Genomic DNA, 25,139 nt, shown 5'->3' on the forward strand with positions numbered 1-25,139 from the left:
TTGTTTTAAAATTCAGTCTTTCTAAGTTAGGAAGCTAGTAAGGACCAGAAAGAGAATGGATTCAAATTCCTCCCATCCATCGAACTACTAAGAAGGCTTCGGGGTAGGACCCAAATATGGCAGAAAATCAGTGGGAGCCACTCCAAATCATCTGCTGGGTACCTACAACCTCTCCTCCTGCCTCATGTAAGAAAAACCAGGCCACTTCACCTGTCTGTACCTTTCCCGGTAGAACTTAGTGTACGTCTTTGAACCAGGAAAGGAAACAAGTGACAACTTTGGTTGGTACCTCAGCCACTTCATTAAATAAAAGGGCACTGTTTGCTCAGTCAGGCAAGTTCTGGAATCACATTTGTGGATTCTAATTCCTTATGGGAGGGAAAAAGAGCATTTGCAGAACTGAATTTCAGTGTATATTTAATCCATTACGAAAACACATCACCTTAACTCTAGGTGAATTAGAAGCTGCAATTTTAATGAAATAATAAGCTTAATAATCATAAACTCACATGATTAAGAGGAACTTTCGAAAATAGCAATAAAAGGGGGAGGAGATGGACTGCTAAGTGAATAATGTAACTTTCAATTTCCTACAATGCATGTCTTACAGAGTCTAATAACAATGGAAGATTATTGTCTTCCAGAACAGTAGTTCCCAGTAGATTGGTACTGTCTCTTGGGGTTGGAGCCAAAGGATACTAGAAACTGTTTCTACTCATCTCAATGACTGAGTAGCACAGACAAGAGAGGTGATGTAATATATCCTATCATGGTACCAATTTTCACTCCCTACAACAAATCAGTTCCCCATATGTTGTGGGAACTATAGATGGTCAAAGAGAAAATTGTTTCTGCCTTCAACTTTCCAGCAAATGTTTAGACGACACGCAGCTTATTCCTTGGAAGATTAAAAGGCATCATGTCAATAGCATGCTGCACAAACTAGTTTATGCCATGGAGTGTAAAGAAGTTCACCTTCGCTTTGGGGAAAAATATAGTCTCAAGAAATGGGTATCACAATATTTGTGCAAAAAGCAAGTCTATTGTTTAGTACTGAGATATTAACTCCAAGTATCCTTAAAGACAACACATTCAAGATCTTGTTCCACACAACCAAGCAGAAGAGAAAGTGATGCTGAAAAATGTGTTTTTCCCCCATTTTACTCAATTCCACAGTGTAAAGCAAACTAGAAAGCTGAAGTTCTAAACTAACTCCCTTATTGTCATGGCCTTGTGTATTTAGCCACAAGATAAAAGTTGACTGTTCGCTATCCCTCCCCACTGCCATTTCTTTACCGACTCAATTGATTATTTGGCAAAATTAAACTCCTTATAGGAAGACAAGTTTCTCAACCTGGTCATCTTTCTTAAGTGTGATCACCCACAGGCTATATCTTCTCAACCCTAATGTTCTTAATTTAAACCACTAGCCCATCCCCATTTCTCCAGACACACTTACTCTCTTCCCTTTTTCCTAGGATTTACATTATTAACAGCAGCCCATTGTTGTGAACCATCTGTATAGGGTCTCCTGTTATTCTTGCAGCTCTCTTGGGAAACAGGTCCTAGACCCAAAGGCTTTTAAAATAGGAGATAACAGTGAAGCCAAAATTCTAGAGGTGGGATTCCACAACTCACACTTTTGGCCTTGATGCTTCATTTTAGCTGCCCAATTAATCAAATGGTAGGAAGGTGATCGTGTCATGTCCTTCCTCTCATTTGTGTCCTGTGCTTGAACACTGAAGATTCACCAGAGCAATGGTTCTCAACCTTCCTAGTGCTGAGACTCTTTAATACACTTCCTCATGTTGTGGGGACCCCTTAACCATAAAATCATTTCATTGCCACTTCATAACTGTAATTTTGCTACTGTTATGAATCATAATGTAAATATCTGATATGCAACCCCAAAGGGGTCAGCAACCCACAGGTTAAAGACCACTGTATTTAAGAGTGCTGCTTATATTATTATATTCCATAGTTGGCACGCTCAAGTCTTATACAACTCTTAGGTTGACCATGGGTGTGGGTGTCCACATAGATCATTAAATATAAAAGCCTCAGTTCATTTACACGTTAATTGCCCCAGATTTAACAGCCAATAACAAGTTAATGGAAAACATCTTTGATGTCCTTTTATATAGCAATGGTAACAAACAATTTAGTAACATTTATTTTGCACCTACCATTGCAGAAAGATAGTTTATGTGTAACTGTGGTAGAATTCCCCCGGCAAAATATTAAGCCAAAGTAAATCAATTAAGAACAAAACCATCTCCACTGATTAAACAAGCAGGCAGTGGTGAGAGCAAGAATACATCTGGACTGCAAGAGAAAGCAGTGACACAAAAAGACTTAACTTCCATTGAGAACAAACGGAGCAACCCAATGCATATAGGCAGATGAATGGAATAATCCAAATGTGTACACAAGCAATGGGAGAGGTAGTCTTTTTTTTTTTTTTTTTAAGAAATGAAAGCTGGAGAGCTGGCTGTCAGCAAAATACATGCTGTGCAAGCATCAGGACTTGAGTTCTGGTCTCCAATACCCATGTAAATGACTAGGTGGGCGTGGCAGCCTTCCCATAATCTCAGCACTCAGTGGACAAAAGACAGGAGATCCTGAGGTCAGACTGGCTAGCTAGAGCAGCAGAAGGTTAAGCTCTGGGTTCAAAGGAAAGACCCTACATGAATAAGTAAGACAGAAAGTGACTTAGGTCCTTTCTGATTACCCTGAGATCCCCACATGCATGTGCACCCACACACCTGCACACACACAAGCAGGTATGCACACAAGGATGCATAACACATACAGATGCTGACAGAAAGAGACAGAAAATTCTATTGCAATGTTGAATTGTTACCACTTTCTGCTAAGTAAAATAAACCAGTCCTAGAAAGGAAAGCACCACATGAACACACTTGAAGAATCATCTTAAGTGATCAAATTCATAGGAATCAAGAGTAAACTGGTGAGCATCAAGGAGGGATAGAGAAGTGAGGAGCCGTTTAATGGGCATAAGGATTCAGTTTTTGTCAGAGGAAAAAGGTCTGGAAATCTGTTCTACAAGAATGTAAACATTCGTAACACTATTCAACTGTACACTTACAAAATGGTTGAGATGGTAATTTGATAAAGCAGAGAGGAGAGGGGAAACAGAATGAACTCTGTGCACATTTTCTTCCCTCCTTTCACAGTTCCATTTTGAAAGTGCAGCACTATCAGTCTGTGAGATTTTCCTATTCCATCTGCCCTTAATCCCTTATTAATTCCACCCACACTAGATACCATAATGCCTGAATTCCAATCCAGGCTTCTCTACATTTTTATTTATTTTATTTTGGGTTTGCAGGCCCATGAGTTTCTGGAGTCGGGGGTTCTCAGTACTTTACCTCCTATATAGCAGCAGGTGTTCCGAGATTAGCAAGGCACCACTGCACTCAACATTTTATGTGGGTTCCTAGGATTGAACTCAAGTCATCACTCTTCAAGGCTAGTGCTTTTACCCACTGACCATATCCCTGACCTAGGTTTCTCTACATTTTAACTGAATATCTTCATAAAATTATTTAACTTCCCTGAAACACAAGAGTCCTTACTTCTAAGATGAGGGTTACTTATCTCTTGTATTATAAAATGCCAATAAACAAGTACAAAGAAATATATAGTTATATACATACATATACACATGCTACATGGACACAATATGTGTGTGTGTGTGTGTGTAAATATGTATATGCATATACATACATACATGCCCACGTACACAAACACACACATATACACATAAGTGTGTGTATATATATATATATATACACATACAATGTTCTAACGTGAACTGCAAGCAAATGATGAGTGCTGGTTATTATTAATTCATCTATTATAATCAATATTGCACTTAATTATATCATATGATATGAATGCTCTGGGTTTGAGTGTTACTCTTTGGCCTACATGGTAATATCAACTTTCTTTAAAAGAAGACTGTAAATTTTTTTTCTAATAAACTGCAAAGCACTTAATAAGAAGTAAGCACAGCTTTCTTAACCTAGTGAGATACGGACATGACTAGTGTCTTGAGACTGGAAGACTTTAGACTTAGGACACAGACCACAATGATTACAAAAGCTCCCAGCTCTGTTGCACACAATCTTTGTGGACTTCAACAATGTCTTTCCCTCTTGAGTCTCACTATCGTCTTCTGATGAGCAGGGAACATAATAATGCATACAACTCAAGGCTGTTTTAAGGGGGAAATGTTTGCGTATGCACACGGCCCTTTCAATGGTTTCTGGCAAACAGCAAATATTTAGTCATTAGCTAGCTTCTAGATGCAAAATAAGTGAAACTTGTTCTTAAAATAGCCAGATTCTAAGCAAAATCATTTGGCTTTTGGATCAAGGGGGAAAAAATTACTCTGAGACATTTTTATTTTACTTACTGTGCAATCAGAAAAACACAACTCTGCAATCTAAAATTCAGTACCTCTGTCAAAACCAGGAAAGTTAACTCCTTTACTTAGCATGAGGGGTTATTGCACTGTGCCATGTCAAATGCCTACATTAGTGTGTTTTAGATATCATCTTAATAGTTAAGTGCTTGATAATCTCCTTGGCCACAATATATCTCTCAAAGTTCCCATCTACATTTAATTAGTTGAGGTTTGAAATTTCTCTTAAATTATAATGAAGAAATCTTTGAAGTAAAGCCATGATTTGGGAACAACCAAAGAAAGAGTTTATCTTCCACAGTTTCCATGAGGAATGACAAGCAGAAACCCACATCACTACGGTCGATGCCCACCCATGTGCTCCAATACCTAGAACTGCTTCTATTGGAAAAAGGCCCTTTCCTGGCCCTAACTAGTCTGTAGCACTTCTGTAGTTGAACCTGATGCTTTCGAAACTTTGAACTGAGAGGCAGGCTGGTTTAAACACAGCCTTAAAGTTCAATTAACCCAGGCAAAAACTGAAACAATATTACAGTTCAGTACAAAGTCCTTTAAATGTAGAGTTATGATATAAACATACTTTTTTATGTGCATTACATCTCAGTGTTGTAGTACAAATATCTATTCACCATCTCTCTGAATTTAAGAGCCACATTTTTAGACCAACAACCAGATGTTTCAAAATAGCCTACTGTGAATGTTTCCTCTCTTGCATTTATAAATAGCGCCCTGACCTCTTTTCCAACTGAATTCAAGAGCTTCCTCTTGATGCTGTGATTCCTAAAGTCTCTTGTTCTTATGAAAACACAAGTACTCCAACTGTCTCTGAACTCATATGCCCCTCTGTTTACATTTATGCCTTCAGTAAATATTTAAGGAACACTGCTCTATCCAAGAGAATAGTGGGAAATATTTTCAGTTCAAGATAACAGTACTTCTTATCTTACTTTTCGAACAGTGTCAGGGGCTACAGAGTGAAGATACAATGTCTTCCCTCCAGTAGTTTAAAAAAAGATCAGGCTTAGACATGACAATATGCAAAGGAAATGACATGGGCACAAACAACTGGCCCTGGGACAAATTGCTCAGTACAAGTGAAAAAGGACTAGGGAGATGGAACAATGTTCTCTGGAGGAGATGCATGCAAAATAGCACTTACTCTGAGGCAATGGGAAAACTCAGAGTTTGTGACCTTGACTTTTACAGGGTTTGCAATATAACGCTTTATTTAAGTCACAGAGATCTGGCACCATGCTTTAAGATGAATGAGGGATTCTAAAAGCCTCCCATCAACTTGAGGAGTATACTTAAAGTATGCTTTCCAAATACTGCAATGAGAGTAAGTGCTATTGAATAAGGAAGGTTTCCAGGAGAAAGGCCACAGGTGGAGACAACAGTGGCCAGCACCTGAAAGCAGACCAAAGGCCATGAAGGAGGCACAGCGAGAGAAGATAAACATCAGGCCACAGCAAGAAGACAGAGTAGGTGCAATGGACCTAGAGTCCAACAAGTTGCGATGTCAGAAAGGCAGGTGGTGTTAGCCAAAGACCTGGAAAACTGAAGAGTCTGCACTTCTTGAGAATGCCGTGAAAAGCTCTGCACAGCCCTCTGACGATCTCCACCCCTGGAGTCCAAGTCATCTACCAACCAGGAAAAGACCAGTCTCCCTTGTTGGTGCACAGACCCAGTCTTACTCTCCTCCTATTGGGCTACACAGCATAGCCAGTGGAGGTTTTCTGTTTGTCTGCTTTTGTTTTTGTTTTACATTCTGTTTTTTGAGAACCTTCAGGAATGGTAAGCCATTTAAACAACCCATCCCAGATGAGTCCCTCTACATAAGTCTAAGTCAGAAAAGAATTCTCTCCACCTCTCACCAATGCTTTTCAACAAAATGCCTCCCTTCCCCATATCAGAATACCGTTGTTCTCATTTGAGCATGGGTAGAAAAGTCTGCTCTGCTGAGTCAAACCTTCAAGAAAATTTCTGTACAGACAGAACAATTAGAATACCACTGCTATTGCAATCAAGAAAAAAAAAAGGGGGGGAGCCAAATGACTTCACTACTATTACATATTTGATTTGGGTGACATTTTACCTACATTTATTTAGTGTGTGTGTGTGTGTGTGTGTGTGTGTGTGTGTGTGTGTGTGTGTGTGTGTGTGTACATGTGTGGGATGACACAGCCTTTGTATGGCAGTCAGGTGACAACTTGCTAGAGTCTGTTCTCTCCTTCCACCATAAGGCCCTGGGTCGTGGGGATCAAACTCAGGTCATTAGGCTTGGTGGAAAGCATCTTCGTTGGCTGAGCCGTCAAGCCAGGCCCTGACCAGTATATTTTGAAATCTAATATAATACACTCTAAGGTAGAAATGATTTAAGATGGCATCCCATACCCTCTACGTTTACAGTCACAGTGCTTGGTTAAAGCAAAGGCATATTTCCAGCAGCAATGAGAAGTAATCCACCTGATGAGTGTTTTACAAAGAATCCAAAACACTCCACTGTCTAGCACGTACAAAAGGAAAGGCCAATAAGTGAATCAATAAACAAATCTGAAGAGGTGGTGGGATATGGGAGAACAGGAGCTATTAAAGCATCTGCTGCCATTCATACTTCGAATTTCACATCACCTTCACCACTCTGAGTTAGTTGCAAGGAAGTGTGTTACAAAGTAACAAAACAAAAGGCAAAGTCTCCTTGGACCTCATGAAATCTGCAGCCCAGAATCCCCAGAAGCAGGTTTTCAAAACTGTAATTCATTATAACCTGAGTTCTACTTAACCATGGTAACTAAAAGCACTTTAATCTGAAAAGCATTCACTGAGTGCCCATGAGCCTCACAGCTGGGAACTTGAGATGTCAGGAAAACGAGAATTTGTTTTTAAGTGGACCATCAGTCTCTCCTTTCACAGACAACCCATAACACACATCTGACAGGCTTAGGGAGGAAGGAAAAAATACAAGACAGCAGATCCACATAAATCAGTTTTAACAAGCCATTTGACTTACCCTCTAGGTACATTTTATTTTTTAAAAAAATCTTTGGCTCTGACACATAAAGGCAATATTATAACACCTCCTTGGTGTGAAGACCCACCTTAAATGTGTGTTCCGTCTCTCCTTGGATGGGAGCCAGGGGATATTTCCATTTTAGGATGTAGCCTACTTGCACGACCCACTTTTTTTCTCTTTTCAACATTGTTAAATGGTGGAATACCAAGTGCCTTCGCCCTCCACATTTCTCTTGTAAGTGTATAAAAGTCATAAATAACACTCTTATAGAGATTCCTTTTCTTCAAAAAGTTACTGCACTCATAACCACTTGCAAACAGGCAATGCTCCCTACACTTCTGGTGCAGAGCGCTTAAGTGAGGAGAATCAATACTGGGCTCGTAAGTACAACGCTATTATTGGTAATAACAATGACATCCGATTAAATGTACTTTTAAAAATAGCTTATTTCAATACTTTAAAACAACTTATATGCCCCCTAAGCCTCCTATACTTCAAGGACAAACTTGGTATCGCTCTATCAACTTCCAAGAGCCTGAGACAGTTTTCCACACAGTGTAGCTCGTCACTTTCGTATTTTTCCTCTAATTATCAAAGGTTCACAAGACAACTCCACAAACCAAAGTAACTCCAGATCACCACAAAGAAATCCAAGACTGATTTAAAAAAAAAAAAAAAGACAGAATGAAGTAAAATAAAACTTACTTTAATTAATAGATGGACACCAAGTCTCCCATGAGAACTGCTTCCCACACCAAAGGAGAAAGAGCTGCCTGGTAAATGCACTCTGGAGAGGTCCCCGGGTACAGTGCTGGGTTCAGGCAGGTGGAGGCCGAATGATTGTAATTAAAGTTAATTAACAGGGCTGCCGTCTTAAGTGTGTAACCAGCAGGGTGCGGGGGAGCACGGAGCCCCAAGTCATTACCTCTACCAAGAAAATAACTCGGTGCCTGGAACTCGCCCAGGCTGCCTTTTGGTCGGGGGCGTGGGGCGCGGGGGGAAGGGACGAGGCCGAGTCTGGTAGACTGGATTGTCACCCGGGCGGGTCAAATCCCAGAAGCAAGTGCAGCCTTCAGATCACTTACCGGCTCTGGTTTCTCTTCCGACGCCCACTCGCGGGGGAGCGCGATCCAAGCGGTGCAATCCAGAAGAGCCCGAGCACTGTGCGAGCCCCGAAAGCGCGGCGCGGCTAGGCGTCCTCTCCACCCGCCACCCCCCCGGGGACTGTAACCGCGGCCGGCAGCCCACCCCGGGGACTCGCCTCGCGCGCGCGGCCGCCGAGCCCGGGCAGCGCAGCGCCGGCTTGTCCCCGTGGGGCGCTGTCACCGGCGGGCGGACCCCGCGCCGCACCTGGAGGCGGGAGCGCGGCTGGGCTCGGCGAGCGCGCAGCCCCGGAAACGGCGCCCGCCCGGGCCGCCCAGGTGCTCGGCGCCGCGCCCGGGTGCTTCCTCCCGGGCCCCGGGGGCGGGGATCCGCGGCCGGCGGGGGCGGCCCGAGCTCAGCGGCGGGGGTGGCAGGGCAGGCCGTCCCGGTTCCGCAGCATTGCTGCGCGGCTGAGTCAGCCTGCCACCGCTTGGCCGCGCCTGCCGCCCAGGCCACCTGGAGCGCCTTTGCCCAGTGGGGACCAGGGGAGGGCGCGTCTCGGGGTGTGGGGTCGGAGCTGCCACCCTCCGGTAGGGACCCTTGCTGGGCTCCTACTGCCCGGTGCCCGGGATTGGGCGCGCTGATCTAGGCTGGTGTCCGCCGAAGGGACAGAACCTTGCCACCGCCTCTGATTGCAGAAGCTTACCCCACGGAGAACTTTCCCTGTTGCCTCAGCATTTCCCAAACTTCATACTCATCTAAGACACCGGTTTTACCAGGTTCCCGGAATCAGCGTATTGGCCAACCCTTCAGTAGGATTCTCCCAGTCTCCGCTGTGGCCAGAGACTAAGATCCCCTTTTCAAGATGAATCTGAGGAGCAGTCTAAAGTCAGTGTCCAGAGGAACATCTCTACCTGGGCAAAGGTCTCAGACTGTGGGGTTGTTAGAACCTGGAAGAACTTCCTCTTCTCTGAGCCAGGTCCTTGCCTGATCTTGGTGATAAGATGAAAAGAGAGGATCCCAGAAACCTACCTGAGAGCAAGTAGGGTCATCCCTAATCTGCTTCGTTTTACTGTTTGAGGCTTGCTTTGTTTGCTTGTTTTTAATAGATTACCTACCTGAATTTCTCTCTCCCTTAAAACATGAAAGTCCTTATCTTTGCGCTCTATCTGTTGACGAAAGTGATGCAATTACAGTGAAGCACAGACCTTATTATGAAAATAAGATAATGGGTGAAGCGCTCGCAGCGTGGAGCCCAGGCCTCTGTGAATCCACATCACCAAGAGCTTTCAAACTACAGCCCCAGCCAAAAGCGCCCCCATCCTTGTGAGGGCGGTTCTGGTGGCAAAGGCAGGCCCCAGAACTTCGGTTTCTTTCCGCACTAAATGCTTCACGAAAGGCCCCATTTCCTAGGCAAATTTCCTTAACTTTGTCCAAAGCACGCAGAATTGTTTTTGTTTGCCTGTTTTTTCCTTTTGCTTTCCACCGTGTTTACAACAAATTTTCTGTGCGTGACCCTTTCCTGGATTCATCTTAGTCCTGTATTCTTGGTGTCTCTTTCTTTCTTTCTCAACAGTTCTTACATATTCCCCCCCTAATCTTCATTGGCCTTCTTAAATCCTTCCCTGAACAAGAGGTTATAAATATACAAGTGTTCTTACATCAGTTATGGTGTCTCAGGAGGTCAAGCTTAACTTGTCTTCAATTTACTTTTCGTGATTGTTTTAACAAAATTATTAGGGTCTGGGGCCTCCTTACAATATCTTAGTTCCTTGGTTCTGTTATTTGGGTACTTGGAGTTTTCTGACATTGTTCTGGTTGGTAATTTGAACAGAGAACACTGAAGATACAACGGTAAACAACTACCAAACAATCTCTAGGTGCTGCCCTCTCCCTGGGGAAGGATTTCAGTGCTGCAAGGCACACTTGTTTCCTAGCAGGAGTGGGAAGGAAAACTGTCCTCCACCACGGCCAGCATACCCTGCTTATAAATGCCAAGTCTGCCTGATGAACCCTCGTATATGAAGGGAAAGAAAAGATGGCTCCGGAAAGATGGTAAAAGCTACCTCTTATTAATTGCTTGTTAATCACCAGTCTCTAGCCAAACACCCAATACATATTTTATATGCCGCAATTCTGAGTTGAAATAATTCTTCCAGTTTTATAAAAGCAGGCTTAATTGAAGCTGATAGAGGCTAAGTAGTAAATAGCAGATAAATTGAGCACATCTAGGCTGTATTAGCACTACATCAATTATTTAAGTGAGGCATTAAGAGGACCAAGTAGACAAAGAAATTGACTTTCTATAAGAATTAAGATATGGAGATCTGTGGACTGCCAAGCTCTTGAAATATATGTATCTGTTCCCAGTATTTTCCATGGAGGCTGGAGTTATTCCAAGGTGACCTGCCCCTACCCCTACTTCCTAGGTTTTTGATAACAGAGCAAATGGAACTGCTTATCCTGTTCTTCTGCCTTTGTTGCCCCTGTCCTTTTTGACCCTTGATGCACTGGCTTGAAAGAGGTGATAATGGAGACCCCTCCTTCCTAGCTCTCTTCTCTCTCTTTCCTTTTTCTCTAACCTCACAGCAGCACTAGCATCCACCAACCACTTGCATGACCTCTGCTGCTCCAGGCACTTTACTTGACATGTAATGACATCAGCAATAAGAAATCTAAAGAAAATAGGAGGCGAGTAACTTACACAATCACATTAGACCGTAAGAGGGGACAGTTCCAAACTAGTCTTCTCCAGGAATTGTCTCTTGGGAGGGAGCTGAATGTACCATGTGGGCTGAGGCAGTTTGAGTACACTCTACTAACATTTGGGCCCTGGTTTCTCCACCAGTAATAAGAGTGACTGTTAGAACACAGTGTGATTGTACAGCTAAGGCACCTGGGAAATAGTAACTCCAGTGCAGCTAGTTCTGTTGTTTTTTGTTTTGTTTTGTTTTCTTTTTCTCCCAGGGTTCTCCAAGACCTAAGTTACAGTTTCATTTTCTTCTTAAGACATTTGCAAAAATCTCTGGTAGCCAGGATTGCTTACACAAGAAATTTAAAGTAATCTTTCATTTTGTATAAAATGTCCAATGTTATTTTGCCAGATAGAAAACTTAGAGTTCTAGATGCAGCAGGCAAATATTTCACAATATTTGTGAGTAAACAAAATAACATATTCATTTACCAGTACTATACTTTCCACTCAGATTTTATGAAGTAATATTATCAAACATGCAATTTAACATGAAAATTTACCTGGAGAATTGTATGTAAATCATCTTTTATTTGCCCCTCCTCCCTAACTCCACTCCCTGATGCTCTGCTATTATTACACAGTGGTACTAACTTTGGTTTTATGTTATACAATGAACCTATTTGTTCATTTTTATCTACTTGAAACTTTGTATCCTTTGAATAGCATCTCACCAACCCTTCTTCCTACCCACCAGCCTCTCCAGTAACCATTGTTCTACACTGTACTTCTGTGAATTCTCTTTCTCTCTCTCTCTCTCCCTCTCTCTTTCAGAAAAGGGTCTCTGCTGATTGAGTCAGTCTGTCTGTCTATCCCATTATTTTTTTCTTTTGACACAAGCTGAAGTCAACTGGGAAGAAGGAGCCTCGGTTGGAATAGTCTCCATCCGGTTGGCCTATGGCAGGCCTGTGGACCATTTTCTCTGTAGATTGATGTGGGAGGGCCCTGCCTTCTATAGGTGGTACCATCCCTGGGCACATGATGTTGGGTTATATAAGAAAGAAAATGGAACAGCCATAGCGGGCAAGCTACCAAGCAGTCCTCCTCCATGGTCTCTGCTTCAGTTCCTCAGTTCCTGCCATGGCTTCTCTCATTGATGGACTGTGATGGACTATGAAACCCTTTCTTCCCCAAGTTGTTTTTGGTCACAAGGTATTCTCAGACTCTGAATACACCATGTCATCCCTAGTTAATTTTTTTTTCTTTTTTTTAGATTTCATGTATAAGAAAGCTCATGCAGTATTGTTTTTCTGCATATAGATTATTTCACTCCCTATCCCCCAGCAGTTCAAGGTCACTCTGGAAAATACACTAAGGTGATGTTCTAATTTACTTTCTTCTGCTGTGATAAAGATGATGACTGAAGTTTCTGACACCTCCCATAATCATACTGCTAGCTGGGGTCCAACTATTCAACATGTGAGTCTGTGACAGAAACTTCAAATTCAAACCATAGCAAATTCTGTGTGCATACTAAGTCTGACGGGAGATGTTGTGGGCCATACTTGCCACCTTGGACCTTGGAAGTGATCAGGTTAATTAACTGAAGGAAACAAAGAGGTGCTGTGCTATTTATGTGGTTTTGTTTTTGTTTTGTTTTGTTTTGCTTAACATGATTTCTTTTTTTTCTTTTTTTCTTTTTCTTTTTTTTTTTTTTTTTTTCGAGACAGGGTTTCTCTGTGTAGCTTTGCGCCTTTCCTGGAACTCGCTTTGGAGACCAGGCTGGCCTCGAACTCACAGAGATCCGCCTGCCTCTGCCTCCCGAGTGCTGGGATTAAAGGCATGTGCCACCACCGCCCGGCCGTTTTAACATGATTTCTTTATTGAATCTTTGGGAATTTCACATTATGCACTCCAGTTCTGCTCACCTCCCAGTTCCTCCATATCCTCTGCTCCCCACTGCAATGGCCTTCCAAAAGAAATTTTTTTAAAAATCAAAATGAAACAAAACAAGCAAACAAACAAACACAAAGAGAAAAACAACAACAAAAAGAACCTCAGCTCCTCCATCTTTCTAGCCTCTCTAACACTCCTTCATCCATCCTGGTGGTATTAGAAGCCACAACGTGTCACTCAGTATACCCTTTTGTCCAATCAGCTTTACTTGCAAATAATCATTGCAGTGAGTCACTGGTCTGGTTCAAAGCTTCTGGTTTCTGGTACACCATCATCACTGGATCTTCACTGAAATTCCTCTTAGAACTGACCCAGAGTCATGGAGAGCCCGTGGGTATTATTCCACAGGACCAGTTCCTTTACAAGCTCCAACAGGTTCTAGATGGAGTAGATGTTTAGAGTGGGCCTGGGTGATACCTAAGCTCGTCTGACCAGGCCACTGTGGCCACCCTCCTCAGGTGAGGGGTGGAGCCAGTGCCTCTATTCCCATGCCATCAGAGTCAGCTCTCATCTGCCCATGGTGAGGGGTGAGGCCAGTTCTCCTGAGTGCTGGGGGCCAGGTCTCCCATGAGAATTGATGCCAGCTCTTCTCCTGCAGCATCCAACAAGGGGCAGGGCCTGCTTAGCATGGCCCTCTGATTCCATCACTCATGGTTTCCATGGCTCCATGAAATGACACAGGCCACAGACATCAACACAGACCTCAGCTGCACCAGGACCACGGACCCAGACATGGCCCTCATTGGCAGCCTGGGCCTAGACTGTAGTTGGAGATTTCTCGAGTCCTGCTGGGGTCTGCAGCCACTCAGACCCAAGTAAACACACACTTATAAAATGTATGGTCATGGCAGGTTTTTTGCTATCTAGTTCTTATATCTTAAATTAACCCATTTCCATTCATCTATACATTGCCACGTGGCTTGTGGCTTACTGGTACTTTGCATCTTCTCATGGTGGCAGTGGCTGACAGAGTCTCCTGACTCAGTCTTCCACTTCCCAGAATTCTCCTCTCTGTTTATCCTGCCTGTACTATACTTCCTGCCTGGCTCCTGGCCAATCAGCATTTTATTTATCAATCAATCAGAGCAACACATTTACAGCATACAGAAAGGCATCCCCAGCACCAGACAACATGCTGGCTCCCGGTGGGATATTAATGGTTGTGATCCAAGTATTTTGACATACTAACATTTTTTAGTCCTCTCAATTGGACTGAGACTAGGTTCCACAATTATGCCCTCTTTAATCCTTTAGAAACCAAAAGTTATCTCAGCTAAGAATGCACAATCTGTATATAACAGAGCTAGGATTCAAAAGCACGTCGTGATATGGGTTCAAAGCCTGTGCCTTGCACATCACATTCTGTGATGATATAGAAAGTTCTTTAAAAGTATTCAGCCATGAAGAAAAGGAAAACCATGACAAAAGAAGACAACAGAGTAACTGTGACCTATAAGCTGAGAAGGAGTTCCTCAGGGAAAGGAAGCAAGGGGAGGGGCAGAACAGGAGAGGGGAGCAGGAGGGGATGACCAACCAGAGCAAAGTATGTATGAAAACACCCCAAAGAAACCCATTGGTTGGCATGCTAATTTTTAAAAACTTAAAAAAAAAATAGTTCAACCATACAGACTTCTCTTCTGAGGCTAATATTTTCTGGAGGAAATGATCTGCCTGGTGCCGAGCCATTGGCAGTATTCTCTCATGTTTCTCCCTGTAGTTTTTAGCTGAGTGGAAAATCCTAGTCAGTCAGCTGTGCACTTTAGCTACAGAGACACTCCTCTTCTTGCTGTTCATAATTTCTGAAGTACCCATCCTGGGGCCTTGGGTAAATGTTTGCTTTATTAAGTTGACACCTCAAGTAGAATTCTTGTGGCTCTTGGTTATTGTAAGAGTTGCTTTGAAAGCGTCATCTAACTCCCCACCACAAGAAAACAGTAAGTGGTCGGTACCGCCAGACCGCAATAGACATGGCAGCTGCGGACAATGTTCAGCTAATTCAGCTACTCACCAAAGGGTGATGGTGTTGTGGAAACAACATATTTTAAAGAAAACCATTAAATATCAAGAAAATGGGTAATGAATGTTTTCCCATAAAACTAATACTTTAGAAGCTCATTGAGGCCCAAGAGCTGAGAGTTTTATATGATATACATATTTCTAGACTCTCCTGCTTTGGAAGCGAGACTTCATCTTAAAATGGAATGGCTATTGTTTACGTTCAAATGAACTAGAACATCGATACTTATATTGTCAGCACTTCCTGTGAATTATTTACACCTACAGTTCTACTGATACTGAGCTTGTCCGTTAAGACGTTTTCAGACAGTTTACAGCAGGTTTCAGCAGAAAACAAGGAAACGGGACAGTGAGATAATGATATGCATCTGTGTCTAGACAACCTCAAAAGAGTTTTCTTATATATAATAAAAAGATTAAATAATTGTTAAAACTACATGTCATAGTTTAGGACACAGTTATTTTTTTGCTGAGGAATATGTTGAAGATAGGCAAAAAAAAGACCACGTTTTAAAATTGTTAACGTGCTCTAATTTTTAATTACTAACAAAAATAAAATCTAACTTTACTGTTTTCTGGTGTAGCATCTCTTAAGAAAAGTAAAGGCTAAGAGAAATTTCACAATACCTTAGTGTTGGCCCAAGGATTTGTAGATGAGATACATCTACTGGTCAGACAATTATTACATCATTTTGATGTGTCAGTTCTTTTCTCTGTATCTTCAAAGCTGAATTTACCATATATATGTTTAAATCTGGTCTTCTGCATGAGAGCTTGAAAATGCTGTTTGGCTCCATTTTTTCCTCTTTTTGCTAATCAGTATCCTTATAAAAGCTCTGAAAGCTTCAAATAAACTAGGATTTTAGCAAAACAAAAGACAAGGGATATGACACAAAATCCGTGGCTAGAAATAGACTCCTCACGAACCAAAGAAACTGCACTGTCAAGAGCGCATTTGAAAGCTCTCCTAGTGCCAGCGTAAGGAGTAAATGAAATGCAAGAAAAGGACTGATAAGAGAGTGCACCACAAGGCATCTTTAATGAGGGCTGAGGTCACAAAGTAGGCGCCTGGGGGTAGCCAGAAAGCAGGAAGTCCTCCGTAAGTGTTGGACCACAGAGTTCACCAAATTTTAATCGGTTCCAAAATGAGGCTTTCCACTAAAAAATATAGATTTTTTTTTTTTAACTTCTCATGTAGAATCCAAAGGCCTGCTGACCTTGCTTTAATAAGAAGCAAATCAGCATGGCAAAACCGACTGCTCTTATTTGGTCAGGACATTCTTTCTTTGGCTGTTTTCTCCACAAACATAGGTCCTCCCTGAGCTGATGACTCAGGAGCTGTGGCGATTACAAATGTGAATTCTTTTCCCTGAAATTATCAGTGAAAGATAAGCTTCCAGTGAGGTAAGCTTGAGGGTTTCTAAAATGGAAATCTTAGAAAAACACAGTCCAGACGATAATTTTTAATACCAATCATTTTATTATGAGCAGCAGTACAATTCATGACTTCCACTTCAACTATTATTGAGTCTTAAATCAAATCACACAGTAAATATTTTGAGCATTCCACCGATTTTAATGGGTATTTTGGGATGTGAAGGGTCCCAAATGCAGAACGTAAGAAAGTAGACAATCTTTATTATACTCTTGGGGCCTACAATATGATTGCAGAGGCAGACAGTACCAAATAATAATAGTAATTGATATGTATACAGGTGTATGTGAGACATCTGTATGTGCACTATGTATAAACCCATATGGCATATATACTATACATATAACACATATTAATAAATAAATATATGATACTTCTTCCACAGCACATTCATGCATACATATTGATGTGTTTCTTTTGTTTATAACATATACATGCATTGTGATATTTGAAACATATGAAATTGCTGATAACTTATCTCTAAAGTCTAAAATAGACATTCCTTGTGTCTAGCTTAAATTATTAAATTTGAATTGGAAATGTAAAAAAAGGCTTTTCTGCTACCCCCCCCCCCCAATCTTGTGTGCTCATGTGGTAGGAGATTAAAACCTTCCTGCCCCCACCCACCCACCCATTTCACACTGTCTGACCAGTGATGGGGGTAATTTATCTGGTGCACAAGTCATTGGCCTCAGGCCCTGCTCCTTCATCTGCTTTCTCTTCTTGTGGGCTGCCGTTTAGGAATAAGAGTTCTATGCAGCTCCTCCTAGCTGAGAAACCCTAGGAAATCTCAATCTGTCCACAATTTCCCAAGTCTGACATGTTGTCTAAAATAATAAAAAAGTAGTATTTGTCATCATGTTGCCTGATCCCTTTCAATCTGCCCATTCATTTCAAACCAAGTAATGCATTTATGGTATTGCAAACAATATTTTATGCTAGAGAAAAGTCAGGAAAAGGAACAGTTTTGATTGGTAACTCAAAAAAGTCTTTTTTTAAACAAGTGACATTTAAGCCGAGAAATGAAGGAGTGGGTGGGAGATTTGTACTCTGCGTGCATGGGGGAGGCAAAGACATGTTTCAGGCAAAGAAGAACATTTGGAAAACCTTAGATGGAGCAAAAAGCAGGAACCTTAGAGGAACTGAAAAAAACAAAAAGGTCTCTCCCAGTGAAGCAGGGAATACAAAACATAACAAGGTGGAAGAGCAGGTTGCTACAATAAATAGGTTCTTGCAGGCCACATACAGGGTGTGGGGTTTATAAGAACTTTCGTTCATGAAAGTTTTGGTTGATCTGGGAATAGAGATGCTAACTGAGTTAATTTCTTTATAGCTAAGAGTTCCAGAAATTGGAACATGGGTTGAGAAGTTCTTCAGAAGCTATTGGAGAGATTTAAGAGGGAAAATCATAGTTACTTTAGTTTTTGCACTTTATATAATTTTCAATTCCTGGTAGTATTTCAGGGGGATGAATTTCAATACATGGAGGTTGGATTGCAAATGTATTAATAATAGCTACAGTATGGACATGAGTCTGTGGGCTATTTCATGTGTACAGAAGTCTAAGGTCTATGCAGAAATCGAAGGACATTTGTGATTTACAGGTTGTAACTTAGAAACAGGGTTTATGTATGAACAAGTCAGAGGCACTTCAGCCTTTTGAAAAAAAGATTTTATATTTGATATTCCTGTAGAGATTCCAGCAAGTGTATATATACTTCCAGTTTCTGCAGTAAAATTCTAATAAATATTTATGTTTTAAGTCTGAGATGCTTTTTTTGTGTGTTTTGTAGAAATAAATTCAACTGCCATCCCCAAACCTAGTCCCAAAAATTAGTTTAGAAGGGAAAAAATGGATAAAAATGTCCCAGTCGTTCATGAAAGTTTTGGTTGATCTGGGAATAGAGATGCTAACTGAGTTAATTTCTTTATAGCTAAGAGTTCCAGAAATTGGAACATGGGTTGAGAAGTTCTTCAGTCACCAACTTAGTACGTTAGTTGCTGTTACTCACACACCAGCCTTTCCTATGTTCTTACTTTAGGAAACAGATGCCCATGTAAGAGTGTTTCTCTGTCTGGAGAGATAGTAGTCTTATTCTCCTAAAAACCACGTGGTACCACTCCTGTGTGAGAGAAGTCTGACACACCATCTCAAGTCATCTAAGAGCAGGTGCAGACCTTCAAAGGCCTAACTCACGGGCTTGCATTTCCTTCACTCCACATGGTTTCCGTAGCATCCGGTGTGATGGTTTTATATTTTTTCCTGTGGAAGTGCTTACACCCCCACTACTGTAGCTTCCGTCTGGTTTAGCACTCAAAACACAACATCTGCCCAGTAGGTTTTGCAAGCCTTTTAAGAAAACCATTGTAGTTCTGCCTATTGAGTTGTACCTTCTATCCATGAAGGAACTACTACTTAATACATTCCCTGAGCTGTAAATGCCTGGATTTTCTCAATGCAGTTTCTAGGGCACCAGAAATGGATATTTTTGTTTTTCATTGATTTATTCAAGGTATAGACAGCAAAATGAAGTGCATTGAACTAGTACCTTCTCTCTGTGCTCTGGATCAAGACAGTTTTAACTAAGCAATGTGTTTTAAAACCGCCAGTTTACTTCATCCTATCACCTTCATGAAGTACACAGGACACATAAGAAGCAGTGCAACGCAAATGTCATCAGATGGGCAAATGCTTCACCAGTATTGTATCCAGTCCCACTTCCAGTTTGCCTTTGAACTAACTCCTGCCTCTGTTTTAGAATACATGTGTCCCCCCGACTCTGCATCTTGTGTCGACGATGAAAATATCCTAACCCATGTGATCGAAATATTTAGTCTGAACTAGCATACAAGACCAGCATCAGTTAATTGTGCATGAAACTCATTGGTCCCCTGTCAGCATCCTTTTCCCACAGGCCTGCTTCAGTGCTGAAGCCAGCCATAGGATAATGGGTAGGACAGGAAGAGCAACGTATTTCCTTTCCCTCTGCTCAGGTCAAGGGGAGGAGGAGATTGAGAAACAAGGCAACGTTTTGGGTTGTGATTCTTTCCGTACTTTCATTTTCAACTCTCCATACCATCTCCCCCCACACACACCCTTTAACTCCTGCTGTGATGTGGAGATGCTGGGAATACTCTGTCAGCAGCTTTTGACATCCCTTTTAAATGTTCTTTGTTTAACAAATCCACTGTCTCCAGAGGTCTCCCCAAGCTACTATCACATTCTCCATAGTCCTAGCAAAGTTCTACATACAAGACTGGTTTTTACTTTAAGGGGGTGAACTGTCCCTCCTACTTTCTTTGGAGTTGAGCCTTAAACCTCCTAAGACTACCTAGATAGCATGATTAAGAAAAACAGATAAGATCTGTTGTAGAATATTTATTTAACTATACAAAGATGTGTTGCATTTGTTTAGTTTTGTAAGGATGTGTTGCTGTTTTACCTTGCCTGCCTGAGGCACCTGATTGGCCTAATAAAAAGTTGAATGGCCAATAGTGAGGAGGAGGTATAGGTGGGGCTTCTGGACAGGGAGAGCAAGTAGGAGGAAGAGTTTAGCCTAGGGGTAATAAGAAAAGGAAATGACAGGGAGACACCAGGGGCCAGCTAACACAGAGGAAGCAGGAAAGTAGGACATACAGAATGAAAGAAAGGTAAAAAGCCCCAGGCAAAAACATAGATTAATAAAAACAGGTTAAGTTAAGCTAAAAGAGCTAGGGGTCAAGCCTAAGCTAAGGCCAAGCATTCATAATTAATAATAAGTCTCTCTGTGTTTATTTGGGAGCTAGTTGGTGACCCAAAGATCTTTTAGCTAAATGTACTATTTGGTATATATGAATTAGAATAGCAACATAGCATTCTGCCAAGATAGAAGTTTTTCATTCATGTAGGCATATGTGTATGTGTGTTCTTGTAGGGAGTCTTATTTTCTAAAGTCTACCCAATCCCCAACCCAACCCAGTAGACAAACTATTTCTTTAATCCTCAGCTTCAGAGATTGCACTGTACTACTGGTCTCATTTTCTAGCTGGTGGTTCCTAAAGGGATAAGAGTTTAAGTAACTTCGGCAAAGTCACCTGACTTGTAAATAGTAGAGCTGCAACTGAAGATGAGTAGCACTGTGAATACAGAAGCTAGTTCACTATAATTACTACATCAGCCTATCTCCCTGTAGATAGAGTGTTATTAGCTTAACTAGTGACTGGAACTGGCTATTAAATTTTATTTTATTTTATTTTTGCATCTATTACCGATGTTGCCCAGATAACAGACTTTAACTGCAGCTTTGATCTCTTTTATTGATAGCCATCTCCCACTGAGTGAAACATGTCCTTTGTACAGGCCTATACATGACTATCATCTTCTTATTAAATAATAGGAAACAATGACAAGAGCCAAGTCTTCAAAGTATTCTGGTCTTCAAAGAATTCTAGCCAGCACATTATACAAATTTTCACATATTGTACCCATAATACAGTTAAGCACATCCTGATTGAAATTCCTGTTGATCATACTTTATTTAGCTATGATTTCTTTGAGTCAAGCTACAAATTTTGAATACTAGTTTACAGATTCCTTTCTCTGAGCATTAGAAATAACATCATTACTCACATTATCTTATGAGAAAGAAAATAGAATGAGTCAATTCCATTACCAGGAAGGTCATCCACAAACCACACTGGTATCGTGGTAACTTCAAAGTAAATATACTTGTTAAGTAAGCAAGATAGCATGTCCAGGCATTGAACATATGAAGTTCCTTAGCTACTGGGGTGTCAGGAACAGTAGAGAAAAGAGAACTTGGCTCAAGGACAGACCCTGGTAATAGTTGTTATTATTTATGTAGAATACTGAGATAAGTTTAAGGAGCAAGAGAGACCGAGTCATGAAAGCATTGTATTAACAGTTTAAGAGAATAAGACAGCTATGTTAGCAGAGAGTCACAGAGCTCTTTCTCCTGACCCTGATGGCAACATCAAGTAGCATTTCCAAACCAGAGTCTCATTTCAGATTTGTGTGTGAGGCTTTAGGAAGAGAGGAGCTACTTGGTTAAATAATCCTGGAAAATTCTTCAATTAAAACTCTCTCCTGAAGGTTTAATGACACATGCTGTATGAAAGTCTTCAAGGGAACCATGCAGAGAACAATCCTGCTGGAATCCCACTTAATTTAACACTCCCTAGATTCATTTCATCCAGATACCAAACTTGCAGTACTGAACCACATGCTCAAAACTGCTGATTCCCTGTCAAGAACACTTACTACTTTTGCAGAGGATCAGGTTTCAGTTCCCAAGGCCTATACAGAGCCTCACTACCATCTATAGCTCCAGTTCCAGAGGATCTATCACTCTCTTTTGCCTTCCATAGATACCAGGCATGCATGTGGTACCTACTGCAGAAAAACAACAACAACAACAAAAAAAAAAAAAACCACTCACACACTTAAATACTTTTGTTTGTTTCAGATGTCAGGTTTAAACATACCAGGAAACACTACAGCAATATCACTTCTAAAAAGTTGATTCTAACTGGGTGATGGATATAAAGATATATGTATCTCATATAAATGATGATCAAAGGTGACTTCACACAGGAAACTCTACAGCAATATCACTTCTAAAGAGCAGGTTCTAAATGGGTGATGGATGGAAAGATATATGTATCTCATGTAAATGCTGATCAAAAGTGACTTCATAAACAGAGAAGGAGTTCAGAAATCAAGTAGATCAGACCTGTTCTAAGGAAAGTCAGCCCCTTTCCACAGCCATCCGTGTCATTGCTCAGTGGACCCATAAACAAAATAGCCATGATGAAAAAATAGAAGTTATGAGCGGACTCAACAACATGGATTTACACTCACCAAGGCTGCTGAGTGCCAGATCTGCTAACAGCAGAGACCAACATTGACCCCAAATATGACTCCATTCTTTGGGGGTGACCACCCAGCAACCTGGTGGCAGATTGACGACATTGAACCACTTCCTCTATGGAAAGGAGAACACTTTGTGCTTACTGGAGTAGATGCTTATTCTGGTAATGGATTTGCCTTTGCAGAACCTAATGCTTCTGCTAAAACCACCATCTGTGGACCTACAGAATGTCATATCTACCATCATGGTATGCCACACAGTATTGCTTCTGACCAAGTAATTCACTTCACAGCTAGAGGTGTGCAACAGCCTACAATCATGAAATCCACTGGTCTTACCATGTTTCCCATTATTCTGAAGCAGCTGGATGAACAGAAAGATGGGATGGCCTTTTGAAGACAAAGTTATAGCACCAATTAGGTGGCAGCAGCTTGAAGGGCTGGGGCAGAGTTCTACAGAAGGTGCTATATGCTTCAAATCAGCATCCAATATATGATATGATTTCTCCCATAGCCAGGATCCACAGGTCCAGGAATCACCCCTAGTGACCTACCACGAAAATGTGTGCTTCCTGTTCCCATGCACTTAAGTTCTGCTGGCCTAGAAGTTTTGGTTTCAGAGAGGAGTGCCCCTGCCAGGAGCCACAATAAACATTCCATTGAACTGGAAGGTCAGACTCCCACCTGCCCACTTCGGGCTTCTAATGCTCATAAGGCACCAAGGTAAGAAAGAAATAGCAGTGTTAGGAGGGGTGATTGATCCAGATTACCAGGAGAACTGGATTGCTTCTCCACAATGGAAATAAGAAAGATTATGCCTGGAGTAGAAGAGATCTTTTAGGATCTTGGTGCTACCATGTCCTGTGATTAAAGTCAATGGAAAAATACAACTAAATCTAGGCAGGATGACAAAGGGCATAGTCCCTTCAGGAATGAGTGTATGGATCACTCCCCTAAGAAAAGAAACATGACCTGCTGAGGTTGGAGGAAATACAGACTAGATAGTAGAGAAAGGTAGTTACAAATACCAGCTACTGCCACATGACCAGTTGCATAAATAATGATATAATTGACATGAGGGTTTCTGTCATGTGTTGTTAAGAATGTATTTGTACAGATATTTGTGTTTTCTTTCCGTGATTTCTTTATCATGTAATGTAACATCAGTTAAAAGAATATCATTGGTTATCATATTTAAGTTTGAAATACTAAAAGAATGTCCCCTGTCACCTATTCTAAAATCGGTAATATATTTGTGGTTGTGTGGGAGTAGTTATATCATGTTAGATGTAATTATCACCTGGTTGAACATATAATTTGTCTATGATTGTATTTGTGATAGTTATATCATGTTAGTCATAATGATGACCAGCTTATTGTTATATCTGGAAATTAAGCATATCATAGAGAGATATGATTGTGTGTCAATTTGACAAGAGGTGGACTTGTGATGGCTATTCTTGCTTGTCAACTAGACTATATCTGCAATTAAGTAAAACCCAAGAAGATGGGTATACCTGTGAGGGATTTCTCCTTAATTAAATCATTTGAAGTGGGAACGCCTACCTTTCATCTGGATTCTTTAAAGTGGGAAGGCCCACCTTAAATTCACATTTTTTGAGGCGGGAACAACCATGTTTGACCTGGGCCACACCTTCTGCTGGCAGCCTTTATAAAAGATGCAGGAAAGGAAGCTTGCTCTCACTGGCAAGTCTGAATATTCACTAGCATAAGAGCCTACTTCTTGGGAATTCTGGAATATACTGAAGACCAGCTGAGACACCCAGCTTTGTGGACTGAACAACTCCCAGATTCTTAGACTTTCAATTGGTAGACAGCCATTCTAGTCAATCTCCTTCTCTCTCTCTCTCTCCCTCTGTCTCTCTCTGTGTCTCTCTCTCCCTCCCTCTCTGTCCCTCTCTCTCTCTCTCTCTCTCTCTCTCTCTCTCTCTCTCTCTCTCTCTCTCTCTCACACACACACACACACACACACACACACACACACACACACACACACACACAGAAACAGACAGACAGATAGAGATGGAGAGAGGAAGAGAAAGAGAGATTCTATCAGTTTTGTTCCTCTAGAGAACCCTGACTAATAAGCCAAAGAGTATCACCTTTGACTTTAAGGCCCGTTTCACAAGTTGGAGCCCATACCCAGCACAGCTCCGGTGACCAAGGACCTGAGACTAAATAGCTCAGGGACCTAGGGTGACTAAACACTACTGTTCTACAAGAGGAATAAATAGCAATAAAATGACTCCTAATGATATTCTGCTCCACTCATAGGTCAGTGTCTTGCTCAGCCATCATCAGAGAAACTTCTTCCTGCAACAGATAGAAACAAATACAGAGATCCACAGCCAAACAATATTCAGAGAGTGAGAGATCTTGAGACATTCAGCCTTAAAAGGAATGTCTCCATCAAATTCCCCCTCCTCTCAGGGCTCAGGGAAAACTACAGAACAGGAGATGGAAAGAGTGTAAGATCCAGAAGGTATGGAGGGTACCAGGAGAAAGAGTCCTTCTAAATACAACAGGACTGAGGCATATTTGAACTCACAGAGACGGAGATAACATGCACAGATCCTGCATGAGTCTGCACCAGACGGGGTCTTA

The 25,139-nt window shown here is 41.5% G+C and overlaps 1 protein-coding gene across 3 annotated transcripts in view; it reads right to left on the reverse strand.

Moving 5' to 3' along the window:
- Arap2 (ArfGAP with RhoGAP domain, ankyrin repeat and PH domain 2) overlaps positions 1-9,784 on the reverse strand; it is a 177,939-nt gene extending 168,155 nt beyond the window's left edge. For 2 of the 3 annotated variants that reach the window (XM_052734963.1, XM_052734960.1), the window contains exon 1: positions 8,169-8,486. The gene's annotated coding sequence lies outside the window, so the exon portion shown is untranslated. Of the gene's footprint in view, positions 1-8,168; positions 8,487-9,664 lie in introns of those variants that run through there. The other variant, XM_052734962.1, reaches the window with a different exon arrangement.
- Positions 9,785-25,139: the final 15,355 nt, after the last annotated feature.

This window comes from Peromyscus californicus, unplaced genomic scaffold (assembly GCF_007827085.1).
Source record: "Peromyscus californicus insignis strain IS unplaced genomic scaffold, ASM782708v3 Scaffold_13__1_contigs__length_99412109, whole genome shotgun sequence".
Taxonomy (NCBI): domain Eukaryota; kingdom Metazoa; phylum Chordata; class Mammalia; order Rodentia; family Cricetidae; genus Peromyscus; species Peromyscus californicus.